This window comes from Microtus oregoni, unplaced genomic scaffold (assembly GCF_018167655.1).
Source record: "Microtus oregoni isolate MIOR12 unplaced genomic scaffold, Mior012 000003F_ref0000135, whole genome shotgun sequence".
Taxonomy (NCBI): domain Eukaryota; kingdom Metazoa; phylum Chordata; class Mammalia; order Rodentia; family Cricetidae; genus Microtus; species Microtus oregoni.
The window spans coordinates 68,774,869-68,793,683 of NW_024543062.1; the positions used below are offsets into that span (position 1 = coordinate 68,774,869).

At 43.1% G+C, this 18,815-nt stretch overlaps 1 protein-coding gene across 2 annotated transcripts in view; it reads right to left on the reverse strand.

Annotated features, from left to right (window-relative positions):
- Nek7 (NIMA related kinase 7) overlaps nucleotides 1-18,455 on the reverse strand; it is a 128,103-nt gene extending 109,648 nt beyond the window's left edge. Inside the window, exon 1 of one of the 2 annotated variants that reach the window (XM_041648511.1) lies at nucleotides 18,257-18,455. The gene's annotated coding sequence lies outside the window, so the exon portion shown is untranslated. Of the gene's footprint in view, nucleotides 1-17,839; nucleotides 17,902-18,256 lie in introns of those variants that run through there. The other variant, XM_041648512.1, reaches the window with a different exon arrangement.
- Between the last annotated feature and the right edge of the window lie 360 nt (nucleotides 18,456-18,815).

The following is an 18,815-nucleotide window of genomic DNA, read 5'->3' on the forward strand; positions in this document are numbered from 1 at the left end:
ACTTGTGTTTAGTTCAAAAGTCAACCGCATCCTGGAAAATTCCAGTCCAGCTTCAGTCCCCAAATTCCTGTACAACCGCTTCTCTTTAGGCATCATGTATGCCGAGAATCACACTTCTTCAGTGCTCAAGAATCTTTATGAATACCTAGCCACTTAATGATTAGACCATAATTAGCTTCATCTTAAGAATTCAAGACTTGATGCACAAATTAACCAAATATGAAAACCTGTCCTAAAGACCATCAATTTCAATTCTCAAAAACCATGTTTTACAATTTAAAAAAAAATGGAAAAAAACATAATAGGCTTTCTTCTAAAGCCTAAAAATATTTTCATCTTAAAATTATACAAGGCTATATTACAAATAATACTTTCACTTAAATAGCTAGACCCATAAAGCCAGCCCTAGGACGGCTCTTTATCAGAATGAGTAATAAAAATCATAAGGTTCACATATTTCGCCTATCAAAGAATTTAAACTACACCAATTAAGAGCACAGACTTGATGGGTGAAGTTGTACAGGACTTTAATCCTAACACTCAGGAGGCAGAGACAGGCAGATATCTGAATGTAAGGCCAGCTTGGTCCACAGAGCAAAGTCAGGCTAGTTAGGACTACACAGTTGGGTGAAGGTGACAGAAAAAGAGAGATAGAGAAAGAGAAAGGGGAAAGGACAGATTTATACAAAATTAGAATATTAAACTGGCCATATCCCAGGTTAAACAATAATCCCTGTTTTGAAAGAGAACTTTTGGTTTCTTAACTAAAGAGGGGCCAGCGTCAGATGACAACTTCTCGAAGCTAAGCATACAACTCTTACTGAATTAGAGGCGTCAACGAACAATTCAGCTATTTTCGAGCAAGTCATCTTTATTTGTGCTCAAATAACTCCTGGTCATCATTATTGGTAAGCATATCACTTCATTTTGTTTTTATGGAAAATCTGAATACGTCTATAAAAGCGATCTCATAAAGTACAATACAGATAATGTATGTTAATCATACAAAGATGTACGATATAGGGAATGTATGTTAAGCATTCATATTACTATATAATATGCACAATACATGGACTGTATGTTAAACATTCATGTTACTATATAATATGTACAATATAGGGAATGTATGTTAACCATATAGATCACTATATAATATGCTGAAATAGTTACACAAACCACATCTTTATGAAATTCTTTTATCACCTATATTGCTTTACTATGAGGGGTCACAACACGACACATGGAGGTGGGGGGTCCTGAGGAAAGGTTTTCAGAAGACTCTCTCCCTGCTTCTGAGCCTGTGAGTCTTGCAGGTGGAACTCAGGTCCTCAGCCTCAGCTCTAAGTGCTTGAAACTATGAGCCATCTCTTGCAGGTTCCAACTACAGGCTTTATTGTTCTAATTTTACTATAAATTTTTACATTTCTGTTTTACAAAGCCTGCTTTTTAAAAGACCAGCCTCCTAGGACTTGTGAACTGGTATTTCATGACCAAAATACAAAAGGGCAGCATTCGTGTCAAATGAGTCTACAAGACCCTGAGCTACAGGCTTCCTAACATGCTAAGGCACACTGTGCTATGCCCAAAGATGCCTTATGCAGGTTATACTCTAGCTCTAAATTTCTATTAAATCTGAATTATGACCTTGGAAAATCCCTGGTAGTCTACTGGACACGGCTTGGTGACTAGATGATAGAAATGTTTTCTGTTGGTCCTAATTCCGGCAGGTTTTGGTCAACGATTCAGTAGGATGGGTTAGAAGCTCCCTGTTCAGTTAATATAAGGATTTAAAGCACAAATTTAAGAACTAAGTTTAGAAGTATAATTGTGCAGGCAACTCACGTTCCTTCTATTACTCCGATTACTGGGGCATTGCTTTTGTGATTCCGGTTATTAGAGAGCTACATCTCAGGACACTAGGCAATTCTTCAGCCCTGTCTAATGATGATCCTCATTAACTGTACACTAGAATTCACTCTGCTACCTCTCTGTCTTTTCTGTTGTCTGTTCCTGAAAGGTCTTGGCCTATTTTTTATTTTTAGCTTCCCTCGCTTGATTGGTTCTGGGATGGCATCTCCTAAGTGCACACAGTCGAGGACTGTTTGTTAATCTAAATCTTTAACAAATCCGTTACTACGCTGCAATAAATGTTCTATTTACACTGTGTCTTAGGCATCACCCCTTACACACACTATTTTTAATCTCCTGCCATGGGGACTGCGTTTTCTGGCTTTGATCGAATCAAGCCTAAAAAAACAAGTACACAGCCCTGCCTCCCTTACTACCAATGGCAATGCCAAGCTGTTCAAAGCCCTCCTTCAACAACACTTTTGCTCATTTGAGAGGTGTGCTATACGGCCCCACACTGGCTTAGGAACTGACCCTGAAGCCTAGTCCCTGTTCCCTAATATTTAGTTCTTAGATTAAGAGATTTCAAACCACAGCCTGTCTCTCTAACTGCTTCCGGCATTGTGAAGAATTTCCGGTCGTGCAGAACACTGGTTTAGTCTTCCGCTTTACACTTATTCCCATGTCATCCCCAGAGCTTCTGTTCAAAGACACCCCCCCCCCCCCCAGTTACCAATTACCTCTGGGAAATTCTAATTCTCTAATAGTATACTTCCAAGTAATTTCTAAAAGCTCACGGGCAACATACATCTCTCTAAACCTTGAAGATGTAAACATATCGCTCCATTGACATCATGTATACAAACAATAATTTGATTGTACACATAAATTTTTATAGACACTGCCCAGTTTTCTTCAGATTATGAAAGTAACTGTTGCATTGTGCTTGACATGTCGCGCCAAGTCTCTGATCCCTTCCAATTTCTTGAAGACGAGTGTGGTTCTGGCAACCGGGTTTCGTTAAGCACTCGTTTAGAATACTCCGTGTGTAACTCTTACCGCTCTGTACTCACAGGCAAGAAAGCAAATGAGCCAGGAGAATCTAAGATGAAGGGCATGGTGAGGAAATTATTTTATCTGTTTTATCATTTCTATACAAAATGAACCTTTGGCTCCATGATCAATAAACAAGGCTGCTGATTCTTTGGCCCGGGTTTCCATTAACAGTAAACCCCTTGATTATTTAAATCAATAGCCATGCATTTTAAGTGGCACAGAACCTGCCTGTTACATACTGATGAGTTTTACACTGTAGAGTAGCTCTACCTGCCATTTGCAACTGCAGTTATCTTTCTGTACAACAGCCCAGGCACAATATGCCTGAAGTCTTAAACATTCTAAGCCCATGCAATCCTGTAGTCCCTTTTCTGTGACCGTATTTCTGCCTTGGCAACCTATCTAATTCTCTAGGTTATAGCAATCCTATCACTTCCTTACTCTCTTGCCTTCATAGAAGTCTTCCTTTCTTACTAATTCTAGCTCCCAAATCTCTCTCTCTGCTCAGGCCAGACCTCATAATTCTTGCTAGTACTACAACCTGCTCATTACCCATTCTGGTTTCAGTAATAATTCCTACTCTATGTGCCCATTAAATATATACAAAATATATAATGATATATATGAGATGAAAATCAAATAACTGTCCTTCCTATGCTTACAACCCCTTTAAAGAAGGAAGCATAATTTTCTGAGCCTTTATCGTTTTTCATCATCATTTATTCCCACAGAAATATTCTGGCCTCAATATAACATATATATTCCTCCAAATGCCAGGTTACTTCAAACCTTCATTCCTCTGACACAAGTTGTGCCACCTTATTGAAGAAGCCTTCCTGAGTGGCTGTCATAGTCAGCCTTATTCCTTCCCAGGTGACCCTCTGTGCTAGTTTGCACCTGTGTTACTATGATAGAGCACAAAGCAAACGCAACTTGGGAAGGAAAGGGTTTATTTGGCTTAGAGTCCATCAAGGGAAGCCAAGGCAGGAACCTGGAGGCAGGAACTGACGCAGAGACCGGAGGGAAACTGCTCTTTGGTTTGCTACTAACGACTACATTAGCTTGTTTCGTTTCATACAACCCAGAACCACCAGCCCAGAGGCGGCACTGCCCACATAGGGCTGGGCCCTCCTATATCAATTATTAATTAAGAAAATGTCCCCATAGACTTGCCCATAGGCCAGTCTGATGGAGGCATTTTCTCAACTGAGGTTTCCTCTTCCCAGATGACTCCAGTGTGCATCACTGTCTCAAAGCCAGCATACTTCTTGTCGCCTATGTTTTAATGAAGGAGTTATCTGTCCATCTGCGGTCCAGTCCATCTACTAAACAGATGAGGCAAGGACTACTTAGAAACTGGATGTTTACTCCTCATGTGTATGCCTCCAGTACACAAACTTCAATAAATATTTAAAAAAACAAAGTCAGAAGGAAAACGTGATTATCAAGAGTACTGACCTAAGGGTCAGGAAATTGAATGCAAATTCACATGGGCATCTAACTTGAGGTGATTAGGAACAAGAGCGCTGTCTTCTTCCTCAGCTGTGTCTCATTAAAGGAAAGCGTGTGATGTCCAGGAGCGATGACATGGCAAGATCCCAAATCTTTATCCTGGAAGCAATAAATCCTGCTATGTGCCATGCAAAAGGCTAAGGACTAAGTTTCAGGGATGCTTCTCCTACGTGTGAAAGGATACAGGGGTAAGAGAGCACCACTTCTGCTTATTGTCCCAGAATTTCTCCCTGAGAATGTGAAAGACGAGATCCCTATTTGATTTTTGAAGTTTAACAAAAAAAAAAGAAAAAAGAAAGAAAAGAAGGAAGGAAGGAAGGAAGGAAGGAAGAAAGGAAGGAAGGAAAGACGGAAGGAAGGAAGGAAGGAAGGAAGGAAGGAAGGAAGGAAGGAAGCTCATTCCTGATAAACTTCCTTTGTGTAGTTAACTGTAGGTAGAGGCCACTCATGTGACTCCTATGCCATCCATTCGCTCACAAAACAACTAAAGCTTGGTATGGCTGCTAAACACCACAGCAAATGGACTGGCGCAAAGGACCAGGGTGAACGTGCCAGCTTGCTTTCTATAGCTATGATAAACACCATGACCAAACGCAAGGCAGGAAAGCATTTGTATAACCTACAGACTACAAAGGAATCCAGGGTAGGAGCTTAAGGTAGGAACTTGGAGCCAGGACCTGAAGCAGAGGCCACCCCACCCCTGCTTCCCCCGGTCACCTTTCTCTTGCAACTCAGGACCATCTGCCTACAGTAGCACCGCCCACAGTGGACTGGACCCTTCAACATCAATCATTAATTAAGACTGTGCCCCAGAGACAAACTCTCAGAGGGCAATCTGATGGAGGCGTGTTCTTAATTGAGGGGCTCTTCTCAGGTGATTCTGGCTTATGCCAAGTAGACAAAAAAAAAAAAAACAATCCATAATGAATAACTTGGACCCATCTCCAAATCTCTCTATTACAAATGTGCTGAATTTATTGTACTAAATAATTCACAGTAGTGACTTCTCTCACAATAAAGTTGACAAGTCTCTTTGGAATAAAGGCAAACAACTTAGAAATACTTGGATCCATATGAATTATTTATTATAAGGCCATTTGTTTCCAATGGCCTTTGGTCTGTAACAAGCACTCACTAATAGAAAAGTCATCAAGAAGGCAGAAAACAACATCCATCTAAATAAAATAAAGTCGGCAACACTGAATTAACCAATGTCGCACTTTATGCTTGTAAAATGCTTAACTGCCCGTAATTATTAATTTAACATTCTTTGCTTTCCTGCTGATGCCCCACAATGCTTTATTCTTTACATACTACAGTTTACCACAGTGCACAAAGTGACTGTAAAACCTTTCTCATCAACTCATCAGATGCTCCCATGATCTAGACGAAGAAACGGGCCCTGGCTAAGAAGGAACGCTACAATCCAGGGCTGCTGCGGCTCTCCCCAGCGAGCATTTTCATTAACCCTGGCCCAGGCCCTGACTGCATTCTTGGGACCTGAGTCACGGCAACAGTCTATTTAATGAATAATTAGGTTAGTAGGGCATAATCAAGATTGAACCAAACAAAAGGCCAGTTTGCTACTTTCCTTCTACCAAACTTCCAGCTTTCTTTACCTATTTTACAACACACAAACATTTTTTTAAAAGGTATAATATTTATAGCCTGTTGTTTGTTGTTAAAAAAAAAAAACTAAGCCTGATCCCAAAGCAAAACAGATTAAAAGAGAGGATGCAGGGTATCAGTACTCAAGTGATGGACACAGCTGATGTCTAAGAAAACAGCAAATCGGGAAAAACACAAGGAGATAAAAGACACTGAGAGTCCTGATTCCACAAACTAGCTTTTAACTAGCAACATTTTCAAAACTGTTTTTAAATTAGGGTGTGTGTGTGTGTGTGTGTGTGTGTGTGTGTGTTCCTCAGAGAACAGAAGAGGGCGTCAGATCCCCTGGACCTAGAATTACAGGCAGTCTCAAATCCCATCCTGTAAAAGAGCATCTCTCTGGCCTCACAGCAAGAGCTGTTGATGTATTTATAAAGAAAGTCATGGCCATGCAGTACATTTTAAAATTTATTTTCTGAGAAAATGAATTCAATTTTTCTCATATCAGTCTTTATACCTCAGAACTACTCTGAGTGAATGGTCCAAAGCTCACTTGGGAGCTCCTAAACCTGCCTCCTCAGCAAACGCTGCCAAAGTATTTTCATCCTAGACTGCCTCGCCTTGCAACTGTCTTCTTGCTCTGAGCAAAACACAAAAAACAATGCCAAATTGTGAGTGTGTCTTTTTAACACACATAAGCATACAGATGTAAAAGGCATTTTCTCCAGAAAATTTATGTTGTGAAACCCTGATTGCATGAAAACATTATTCAATAAGCATTGCCACTTTAAAGTAATATTAGGAATAACAAACAATGTTCTTCTGATGACAGAGGTCTCCACTATTACATCAGAAAACTGAAAGGAAACAAACCAACACCTGAAAATCTTGTTGTAGTTGAATACTGTTTTTAATTTTTAAATATTATTTTAAATTTTTTTACAATTTCATACACTAGTACTATATTTACATCATTCCACCCTTCCAACTATTCTGTGGCCCCACACCCTCTCAAATTCATAACCTTTACTTTTATTGTTGTTACACACACACACACACACACACACACACACACATGAATACAGCCTGCTGAGTCCGTTAGTGGTGTTGCTTACGTATGTATATACTTAGGGCTGAATACATGGGATTAGATAACCTACCAGGGTGCTCTGTTGAAGATATTTTCAAACAATCAGAATGAAATTACATAATTGATATCCAGCTAAATTATCACCTGAGCTTTATGAACTTCTGGAAATCCATCATTCTGACTGTAGAATGAAAATGTTCTGGGAAGACGGTATAGACTAAGAGAGCTTAAAAACAATGTTTTATTAAGGATAGAAATGGCATTATTTAGGTGCATAAAAGAAAGTGCCTTAACCCATAGAATGATCTGAAGTCAGACAACAAGTTAGCATTCAGCTGTCCCTAGCATCCATGAAGACTAATTTACCTTTAATAAAACTGTCCTTTTAAATGATCTCAGATGAAAGGACCTGAAATACATCTTCTCTACACTCCTAAGAGATGCATCTTCCTCCACACACATAAAAAACCTTTCATTTATTCTTAACGTGTTTAACAGATCAGCTTCAAGTCAAATAACTCTGACTTGCAGTCCTGTCTGACTAACATGCGGCCCAATGGCAGGCACTTCCTCACTCTAAACTGTCTTCCTCACGCCTCCAATGTACCTAATCACCAAGTCAGTTAGGGTCTTTTTGACTATACACTCTTCCTCACAGCAAACCCAAGTCTGATATACCTAATCCGAGTTCCTCTCAAAGGTGCCACTAGAGATATTTTAGAACTCATATACAAAGTGCTTGCTTCCTGTCAAGGTCCCCGAATATCCTGACAAGGAACACTCCTGACACGATTCTCGCCTGTTTCACATGGTACACTCTTCCCCCCACCCCACCCACCCACCCATTGAACATGCAGAAACCTGTGTCTGGCATCCACCCTAACCTTCCCTGGAACCAGTTGCTCAATTATTCTGGACATTTGGTCTCTCACTGCTAGAACTTGCCCAAGCCCCCTGCTGCTTCCAGTCTCTGGAAAGCAGGTGTCTGCCATTCCCTGAACGACCAGTTCTGACAAGAAGGGTACTAGGCTCTGGAGGAACACAAATATGTACAGGACATGATTCACACCTTCCGGAAACCGATATTCCCACATCCCGGGGGGGGGGGGGGGGGGGCAGCTTATCAACGATGAGAGAGAAAGCGCCAGAGGCTGAGAGGCAAAGAAACAATGACTTCTTCACAATTTTCTGTCTAATATGGAACAGGGCTTTAAACGATGAGGATGACTTTGATAACTGAGCTGGAGTAGGTTAGGTGTGGAAAGAGGCATAAAAACAGTGAGAGCGGAAAGACCGAGCAATGAGGAAGAAAAGCATGAATCAGTTCAAACAATGAAGTTTAAGTTGTCAGGCATGATTAAGACAAGGGAGTACAGAAATAAAACCAACAAGAGTGGTCAGTATAGGTGGAATCAGACACCCCATTGAAAACAGGTGAGTCCGGCAGTAGTATACAATATTAATGGTTAATTTACTCTCATTTTCTATACAGAAAGCTGAAGTATGAGTAGAAAGCTGGGAATTGGCTTCGATCTGGAGCCTAATCCTACAGAGTCGATGTGCAGTCTAGATATGACAGTGGGGAAGCCAAGCAAAGTCCCATCGTGAGAGCTGGCAGAGAAGCTTTGTACCTCCGGGTAGAGCATTAACTAAAATCTTCCATCCTTCCATAAACAATCAGCAGAAGCAGGTACTGCCTAGCAGCTTTTATATCTACAATAAATAATCAAGCCCGTGTAAATCTAAATGTTTTGTCTGCCACCATAATTCCAAACCAGAGGAAAGCTAACCAACCAGGACACACACTACACGCCTACAGTTTCAGAATAATCCCCAGTAATCGGGCTGACCAAGCAGCAGATAACTTACTCACCTATCTTGCTTTCTCATATTTTTTGAGCCGTTCCCTCCCTGTTCATGGTCTCTTTTCTTTCCTAGCTCACACCAATGGTTCTGTCTCTGTACCATCCCTCCCAAATGCCACTCCTGCCTGGGATTTTCTTTCTCCCTTCTGTTATGGCCCTTTCCTTCAATGTCATCAGTTCAGTGTACACTCAGCTACACACCTACGAGCTAAATTTCTCGGGAATAGAAGAATAAGAAGAAAAGGGAAAAAAAACAGAAACAAAGGCAATGTCATTACAGAACCATCTGAAAGACGCTGGGAGGCTCCAAAGGCCACATGGTCTGTCCCTGGTAAATAGGGCTTCAGAAAAGCTCACTGTGATTTGAAACTGACTTTAGCAGCAAGCTCTGCAACCAACTGGCTCATCTTATGAATGTTCTCAAAATATGTATGCAAAACACCCTGCATCATTTTCAAGAAAGAAAATGCAGAACTTCTACCACCCTGATCATGATCACCGACCTCGTGGAGAGCCCCAGAATGAGGGCTTGCACAGTGAAAGATCATGGTCCAGGCACAGAGGGGCTGGCACTCCGTACCTGGCTCTCTGTACTGTACTCATTATAGCATTGTTAGCTCAGTTTCTTCATGTATACCTCAGTCCACACCCATTCTATCAATGCTCTCCCCGAGACCAGAGAGAGAACTGAACTCCACGGCTATTCAGTTAGCTTATACTGTCAAACTCTGCATTTGGCATTTGAAGATACAAAAATGAACCTGGACTTCTGATAGAGCTTCAGGGCAAGGGATGGGAATAGAGTAGTAAACAAAAACAAAACAAAACAAAAAACAAACCAAAAAAAAACAGAGCTGTAGTATCATAAAGTACCTATTTAAAACAGAAATCACTGAGCAGCTTTCAAATGACCAAACAGACGTGCTCAGACAAAGAATCGTTTGTATGCAAAGTCTCACATCTACAGACAGGGAGGAAGTCTGAAGGAACACAAGTACCAGTCACATGTTATCAGAGCACCAAGTGGAAATACAGCAGTCATGGAAAAAGGGGAGAAGGCGTGAGCAATGCATCCTAATGTTCCTGATGCTTTCCAGTATGGCCAGGGAGTCAAGACAGAAAACCCCTGTGTAATGAGGTGAGAAAACGCAGGTAGGTCTCCAGCCCAGGGAGCTAGAGGCAAAAGCCCTGCATGGCAAAGCAAAGGAAGTTTGCTCTTGTGCAAAAAAAGAAAAAGAAAAAAGAACAAGGCAACCTGGGAGCAAGGAAAGTGGTAAGCTTCCACAGTGCACTCCAACACTGGAACAATGCCACAGAAAGACAGAGCAACACACAGCATAAGCAGCACGCTAGCAGGGGGTTAGGTAACATGCAGCTAAGGCTGAAGGTTTGGCTCGTTTCTCTCACCTTACCTGAAACAAAATGTTCCTCTGTTTTTTTCAGCTGTCATTTAGAAATACTGATCTTCCTTATTTAGTGATTATAGTTAGTTCCTAACAGGGATTTCAAAACACGTATCCATATTCTGAGCTGAGATGTTGTTTACATATGCTCAGAGAGTCTGGTTGCTAGAAGAAAGCTACGCCGAGATAATGCAAACCCCTGTTGGAAATGATATGTACAATAGGAAAGTCTCTCTAGACACACACACACACACACACACACATAGTAAAGCAGAAGGAAAAAATGCTACAACAGAGCACTCTCTGGGGGTGGCCTGAGGGACCCCTGCTTGCGTCACGGGCATGATGTATTGACAATACAAGTTTCCAGCACAGAATAGCCCTTCCAATGCCAAAACTCATGATCATCAAATCAGAATTTCTTACACAGGCACTCTGAGGATGGAAGCTTCAGAAAACAATCTTGAAAACCCATAGAAATTTTTCAATGTATACAGTATTTTAGATGTACGAATGGATAAAACTATTTAAAGGAATCACAAAATCCCCTAGTGTTGGTCTGATCCATTTCTACTCAGCAAGAAGAACTTTTACCACACAGGGAGCACAGACAATGAATAAACACAAGTCAGTTTCTAAGAGCAAATCACTACTGAAGAGGTAAACGTAACTGAGGAACTGTTTGGTGTCTGAATCACAGAAGAAAAGGCACCAGAAGGTCTAAAGTATCAGTGGATATATTAAACTTTCAATATAGTAAATAGTAATGCCTGAAGTTTACTAAGAAAGGTATAAGATCAGTGTGGGAAGGACGACAATCCGTGACTACCCATGAATACTAACTTTTCTTGTCCTGCCCACTACTGTAAGTATGGACACTCCCCTAGGACAAGCCTCCATCCCGACCATTTCTTCTGCTTTAACCCTATTCAAAGTAAAGACGGAACACCAAGCTTTAATGTTTCTCTTCTTTGCTGCAACAGAAATACTTCACAAGGTCACACCTTAGCATTCTGCTGATGGAATGAAGTGCTCAAGGTTTTAAAGTGGGTGCTGGAAAAGGGACAGTGTTACCTGTCTATCAGCAAATCTTAAGAGCCACCAACAAAACACAACATGTTTGGTCATTCAAGGGAAGTGAAAAGCACACAGTGCATATTGTCAGAAGCTGTGAAACTTACACAGGCTTCAGCACTATGAGAAAACACAGAAGAAGCAAAAGCCTAAGTTGTATATCAGGAGACATGGGATCCAGTGCGACATAGATGAGCGAACCGGTATCTCTGGGTTCTAGTTGATTCCCACATTCAATGCGAAGTCTAATCCAGACTTCGTCAGCCTCCCGCTACTTCAGAAAAGACATGATTTAGTAAGTTAGACATTTGCAGTCCCCTTGGGGAAACAATAGGATAATAATGGGAAATGGAAAGCTTGGTTCTGGAACATTCATTTTACTGTTTCAGAAGAATACCATTCCTATTATAAATGTATAAAACAATGCCCATCTTTATCTCTAAGACGCAGCCCTTCCACAAGCTTAAAATCTGCCATTACGGACAAAAACATCAGCAGTTTCAGAATTCTTCATACAGCAAAGAATCTCCTGAGGAGCACAGATGTGGTCACATAATTTTAAGCGCACAAACTAGAGGTAAAGTGTGTCCCAGGCTGAGGTCCTTTGAAGAGACCCTGAGAGGACAAAGCATAAAGCCCTAAGAGAAGTCTAAGTCACAGTGGAGACACCAGGGTGTTGGAAATGCCAGGAACATACCAGCGTCTACAGAGGAAAGCCGCAGGCACCATGTAGACTCAAGCCCAGATAAATCATGGGTATTACAATGGGCAGAGCCAGACAAGAAAGAGGGTCTATCTCAGCCCATGTGTGTGTGCTGAGAAGCTGCCACCAAGGGCCCCAGGCACTGGCTAAGGAGCAGCAGAATCTGTTGTATGTTCTCTAGGTTTCTCTTGGAGCCTTTCCTTGCTATGCCCCATGCCTCCCATTTTGAATGACGTTGACTTTGTGCTACTGTATATTGAATGTATATGACTTGGATTTTTCATTTTACAGGTGCTCATAGCTAAAATGCTGAGCTTTTAAACAATGTCGGACCTGTTAAAACTCAGTAAGACTGAATACATTCATTTTGTATTGTAAGACAGCCATTCACCTATGGATGCCAGAGCAGAACGCTACAGCTTGAATGTGAAACAGCCTCCACAGGCTAGTGTGTCTGAACACTTCCTCTCCAGTCAGTGTTGATAGTTGGGGAGACTGGATCCTCGTGACATCGAGTGTACCGAGCAGAAGTATGTCACTTGGAGAGGAAGGGTACCTTCAGAGTTAAAGCCTGGCCCTGCTGCGGGGCCCACATCTGTTTCCTACACCACCAAGCTACGAACAAGCTGTATCACACACTCCTACCACCAGAGCCAAGTCTCTCCCATCACAGTGACTCCTCTGACATAAAGGGCTGTACCCTCTGTGACTGTGAGCCAAAATAAACCTCTCAAGCTTAAAAAAAGTGATTGGACGTAAAGATAGGACCATTAAGATGTCTTTATATGACAAGACACAGATATAGATATAAAAGCGACATTACCAAGTAACAGAGGCAGATTAGAGTGATATTTTGTCAATCAAGTAAAGAAAAAGCTGCTACCAATACTGGAAAGATAAAAAGGAAAAAAATAGACACAGTGCACACTTTCCTGAGCCATCAGAGAGAAACTTGATCATCGGTCCAGGTTGTTTAATAACGCCAGCTAGTAGTGTGTACAGCAGCCCTAAGAAACTCACATTTGATTCCACTTCTGGGAAGGGAATGGGGAGGGCATGGTTCTGAGGCACCCAGAGTATAACTTCCTCCTTATTGCAGCTCCACTAACAAAAACTCATTAAAATGCTATCTCAAATTATAATATGGGAATGAGCAAAGGGAAAAATTCAGGAGAGAAAGCCGTAAGTGCTGAATAGTGAGCCGTCTATTTCCGACAGGGCTGGGCCATGGTGGATGATTGAACCTGTCAGCACAAGTATCCGCCCACTGTTTCCCTCCCCTGGAAGCTCCATGAATAGAGACATGGATGAAATGAAACCCCCACTCAGTGACCCTACTATTCTGCACTTACAAAGATGTTTCATTTGCTATTCAAAGCAAGCTGATGTGAGCTGAAAAAGCTATAGTCGGAACAAACTAAAATCATTCAACGGTGACAAGGTGACAAACCAGGGCATTGTACCTGGATTCTTCACGTCGTTGTAAACACAGCAAAAGAGAATACACATGCAGGAAGGGCAAATAAATATGTTACCCCTAGCTGACGGCAACTGGCCACAAGCTCTGAAATGTCCCTATTTCCACCCGGCTTCCCGAAGGACTTAAGGAGTCAAATTCCCACTAGGATGAAGAAGTTCTACTGTGTGATTTGTAAGGTGTTTCATTTTCCACTGCATTCCACTGCTTCTCAGGGGCTGCACCCCAGCCAGCCTAAAACTCATTCAGCCAGCCTAAAACTCATTCACTCGTCCCCATGGCCACTGGCTCCTTGACCACAGGCCCTCACAGTTAGTTTTCCTTTTTCACTAGGAAGACTAAGTCCACTTGGCTTTCCTTTGTTTTTGCAAAGGGGGGAGGGGCACTGTTTGTTTTGTTTTCTTTTGTGGCTGATGTAGTTGTTGTTTGAGATACTGTGCAGTCTAAGCTGCATTAGAACTCCCAACACTCTGCCTCAACTTACCGACATGTGGTACTATTCTCAATTTTTCCACTTTAAAAAGGAGAAGAAGAAAAAAAAGAGGCTTACTAAATCACATATGCCTCAAATTCACTCTAATGGGAGCAGGCAATCCAGTAAGTTAAAATAAAAACTAATTGATGAAACACATCAATTCACTCCAGTTAGCAATGTCACTAGTTAAAAATAGAGACAAATGACCGGCATCGGCTCCTGCCTTCGTTTGCTAAAGAGGAAGCAGGAAACAGCATACACTCACATGCTCCTACATCACAGGATGGGCCTGGGATCCCCCAGAGGCAAAGGCTGTCTAAACATAACTGTAGAGACAGACCTCCCATTCCCTCCCCAGGCTTCTCTTTCTGTTTGGCCCCTGTATCTCTGTCTCCTCCTGCAGATTATTTTCTCTCTCAAATCTTGTCTATATCTGCTGGGGTCTAGTAAACACTTTTACCCCAGCACCCTTATTCTTCCCAACAGGACACTAACCTTAGTGGCTCGTCTGTTTATGAACACCAACAATCAAACTTTGGGAATGCACGGTGGCCATTATTCTAGGGAATTCATTAGAATTCTCACATAGACTCAAAGAATAAAAACACTGACAGGGCACTGTTGTCAGAAACTCAATGGCTTAGAACTCGTGTAGGCCTTTGATGTTATCTTCCACATAAATAAAGTTTTATTGGAACACAGCTATGACCACGTATATGGGTATTGTCTGTAGCTGTCAAGGCATAAGCTCCAGCAGATAACACTTATTACCGGACTGTTTAGAGTTTGTGAATTGCCGCCGGTACAAATGCAGCTGGGGCTTGAAAGCAGCCCTTAGCTACTGTCCACTCAGCAGCTGTGGCAATGTACAAAAAGGACTATTTCCATTAAATCAGAGAAAACACACTTCTGTAGATTTCTACAAGCCAGTGCATTTTTCTCATTTGTACACTGTCTGCATAATACTGTGGCTAGTTATTCACTCCAGTACAGCTCAGCCTATTAGGGTATAGACACAGTATGACATGGTGGTTTTTAAATAAAGGTTTTTTAAAAATCATGTATCCTGCTCAAAAGAGGAAAGAATGCTGCTAATAATCTGTCTGCATTCCCATCACTCACCAAAAACATGAACTATAAGTTGACTTCTTTAGAAGCAGAAAATATTTTGAGAAATAGGCAACACCATAGGGATAATCACACTATGGACTGACAAATGGCAAAGCTGTAGTTTAGAAGTTTTACAGCTCATAAGTTGTGCAAATCTAAAAACTCTAAACCAAGAATAGTAACTCATGCCTATAATCTCAACCCTTGGGACGCTGAGGCAGGAGTATGTCATGAGTTTGAGGCCACCCTGGGCTGATTACAAAGGAAGTTCCAGGCCAGCAAAGGATACCAACTGAGACCCTATGTCAAGGAGAAAACAATTAAATTGTAAACTTCCTTTATATTCCACAAATGCATATGCTTGGTTATAATCGTATAACCAAATGTTATTCCACCTATAATTTCCATGGATAAAAAAAAATGCAAGAGGAAGAATTAAACTGAAACAAGTTCAAAAGTATAAAGAAATGTTTCTTAAAAAACGTTGCTGTATTTGGAGAAATGCAGATAAACATCAACTCAGAGTAAATAGTTCGCACCCATTTCATTCAGGCATCTTCAGAACTATAGTTAAGTTTGGACTACATTGCAGTTTAGATTATGAAGTGAAGTATCTGCCCACACAATACTCAAATATCTGAAAAGACACTTAGGTGAAACTGGGAACAGATACCCTGCACATTCTTATAATAACAAAATCTATTTTTTAAAAACATCAGTTTTGGGTTTTTGGGGTTTTTTTGGGTTTTTTTTTTTTGATTTGGGGATTTTTGTAAATGTTACTTAATGTTTGTAGTTAGGCAGGGTTAAGAGGCTTCCACTGCGATCACCAGAAGCCCAGAAGTGGGAGAAAAGTCCTGGCAGCACTTATCTTTATGGAGTATAACTGCTCTGCACTTGAGCTTATTCGAAACTGGTTTTTCATTTAGTAAGGAAAGGCATGCCAGCCCTGCGGCCTCTGCTCCCCTCCTCCGCTACTTGCAGCCATCCTACCAGCGGCGTCTTCCTTCTGTTTTACTACTGGAGAGAAATCTTCCAGGTGTCCAGCCAAGAAAGCGTGTTTGTGGGAAAGGAGTGACGTGAGACAGGTATTAGCCAGATAAAATAACGAGTTCAGATTACAAAATGGGTCTGTCTGTCTGGAAATGCAGTCTTGACTTTTTAAACTCCTGATTGTCTTAACGGTAGCAAGACTGCCACCCTGCCCTGCCATGAGAGTGTCTACCGAGTTTTCTTCTGGCAGTTCTTGGTTTTCAGTTTCATATGATCTCGGGGTAAAGCCCCAGGCAGTCACCGACTATATTTAATTTGCTGACCAGGTTCGTTTCTTATCTACTATGGTTTCGGTGGAAGCGCTGACTTCAAGCTGAGCCCGAATCTTGAAAGGTAGCAAAAGGTGCAAAGGAAACCAGAGCCCCCTCCCACTATTTTTATGCCCTGATTTCACAAGACTGAGCCTGGGCCCTTCTTTCCACAGGCCCATATCCTCAGAAACTTGGCCTCCTCTCCCAGCCCAGGGCAGCCATAGGAAGTATCCGCCCTCCTGGGCTCGAGCCGGGTGTCCTCGCCGTCCATTGGCTGTGGTGGCTGTCAGTGCTCTGAAGGGCGGGGTCTTAGACCTTAGAGCGGAATCTGAGGACTGCGTGGTCTCTGGGTCCCGGATTCCCCTACACTCCACCCCAGTGTCCCTTCTCCTTTCTCCACAGGCCCCCCTCATCCCCCCCCCCGACACACACACACACACACACACACACACATTCCACCCCCATCCACTTTATCGCCCCTCTAAGAAGTAAACTTTTTCCAAACGTCCAACATCCCCCCACCTCCGCCCCAGCCAAAGCAGAGGATGCAACGGTTTGGGATGTAAAAACAAATTATGGACGGTATCTCTCCAAGTGTAAAATTAAATAACTGTGAAATGAAAATAACTACTTAGGTTGCATGCCAACTGACTCAAGTGCACAGGCCGTCACCAAATACTGCGGCCATGAATACCAACAAGAAACGCTACAAAGTAATGAAGGCGTAACTGCCTTTTAATTCACCGTTTTCAGAGCTTGTCCTGTTGTCTCAAACATATTATAGATGTTTGAGTGTGGGTACTAAACCTCTCTTGGATCACATCAACATCCCATCGTCCAGCAGAGAACAGACTCATAATACACATATTTCTATAAAGCAACCTATCAAAGCGCACCGTCGTGAACGGCTGTAGGTAACGTGCCCACTGGAAACTGCAGATTCCTTGGAGGAGAAACTAAACTGTGGTCCTAACAATACTCTACAAACTAGGACCTCTAATTGTCTTTAATTACAACTTTTAAGATCAGCAATCTCAAAAAGAAAAAAAAAGTCATTTCATCTCTAGACTGTCTTTTCTATATTCGGTTTCATCACCAGGATTGTAAAGGCAGAAACATATCTTACTCTAAAGTAAATATATTCTTAGCATTTAGCTAGGGCAAAGGCTATGAGAGTACAAAACGAGTCCATAAAAGCATCTGCTGTGGGGCTTCCAGGGCCTCCAGCACTAGGCGGAGGCAGCCGGCATGGCTCAGCAACACCCCCACTGCCCTCTAACTTCACCAAGGCCCACTTTGTGACTTAGCTCATACTTTGCTGCATCCCAGTCCGGGACCGGTCCCGATCGGTTCCCGATCCTGCTGTCGGGCCACCCCGACTCTCAGGTCGGTGAACTTCACTTTTCTAAACTGGGCTGCAGCCGAATCAGTTGAACCAATCCGCGAGCGGTAAATAGCCACGGTGACCAATGAGCTCGGCCCTGAGGCGGGTCTTCGCTGGAGTTCCTCCTGTCTGAGCTGGGAGACCTGTTGCCGCCGCCGCCACCACCACAGCGGCGCTTCCCGGGGGTCGCGGCGCCTGGGAGCAGAACTCCCACCGCCAGTGGCCTGCACCGCCCTCCGCCAGCTGCAGGCGACCCGGCCCGACCTTGAAGGCACTCGAGCCCGAGGCTCCACGCGGCCCACCCGCTCCCAGCACCGGCCCCACCCGGCCGGGCCGTGCACACTCACCGGGACGCCGGGACAGCTCGGTCCACGCGGGCTGCAGGGCTGCGGGCTGCGGGATCCCGGGCCGATCGCCTCTGCCCGCACCGCTGCAGGCGCCGGCTCCCACCCCGCTCGGCCGGCGCTTACACTGCGAGCCTAGCGGCGGCCCATCCTCCCGGCTCCGCTCCTCCTCCCGCGGCTGCGGCTGTCAGGAGGGTAAACATCCCGGCATCCCCGAGGAGAGGGCGGGCCGCCGCAGGCCCCTCCCCGCACCCGCACCCTACCCCGGAACCCACGCCGCCGCTTTCCAGAGAACTGGGGTGTGCCTCGCTTATGGCGGTCGGCCCCTGCCTCCAGATCACCGTCTTTGGATCCCATTCTCTTGGACCAAGTGGTTTAAGCTGCCTCTACACCGTGTCAGTGCAGGGAAACGAGAGTTTTCCCGGAGTCTGGCTAAGCAAACCTTGACTTGAACGTCCCAGCATTGGGAATGCCTTTCAGGACGCTTCCAAAAGTTGAACTACCTGGTACGACATACAGAATCTTTGAGATACGGCCATACTTACAAAGTGAAAGTACGGAA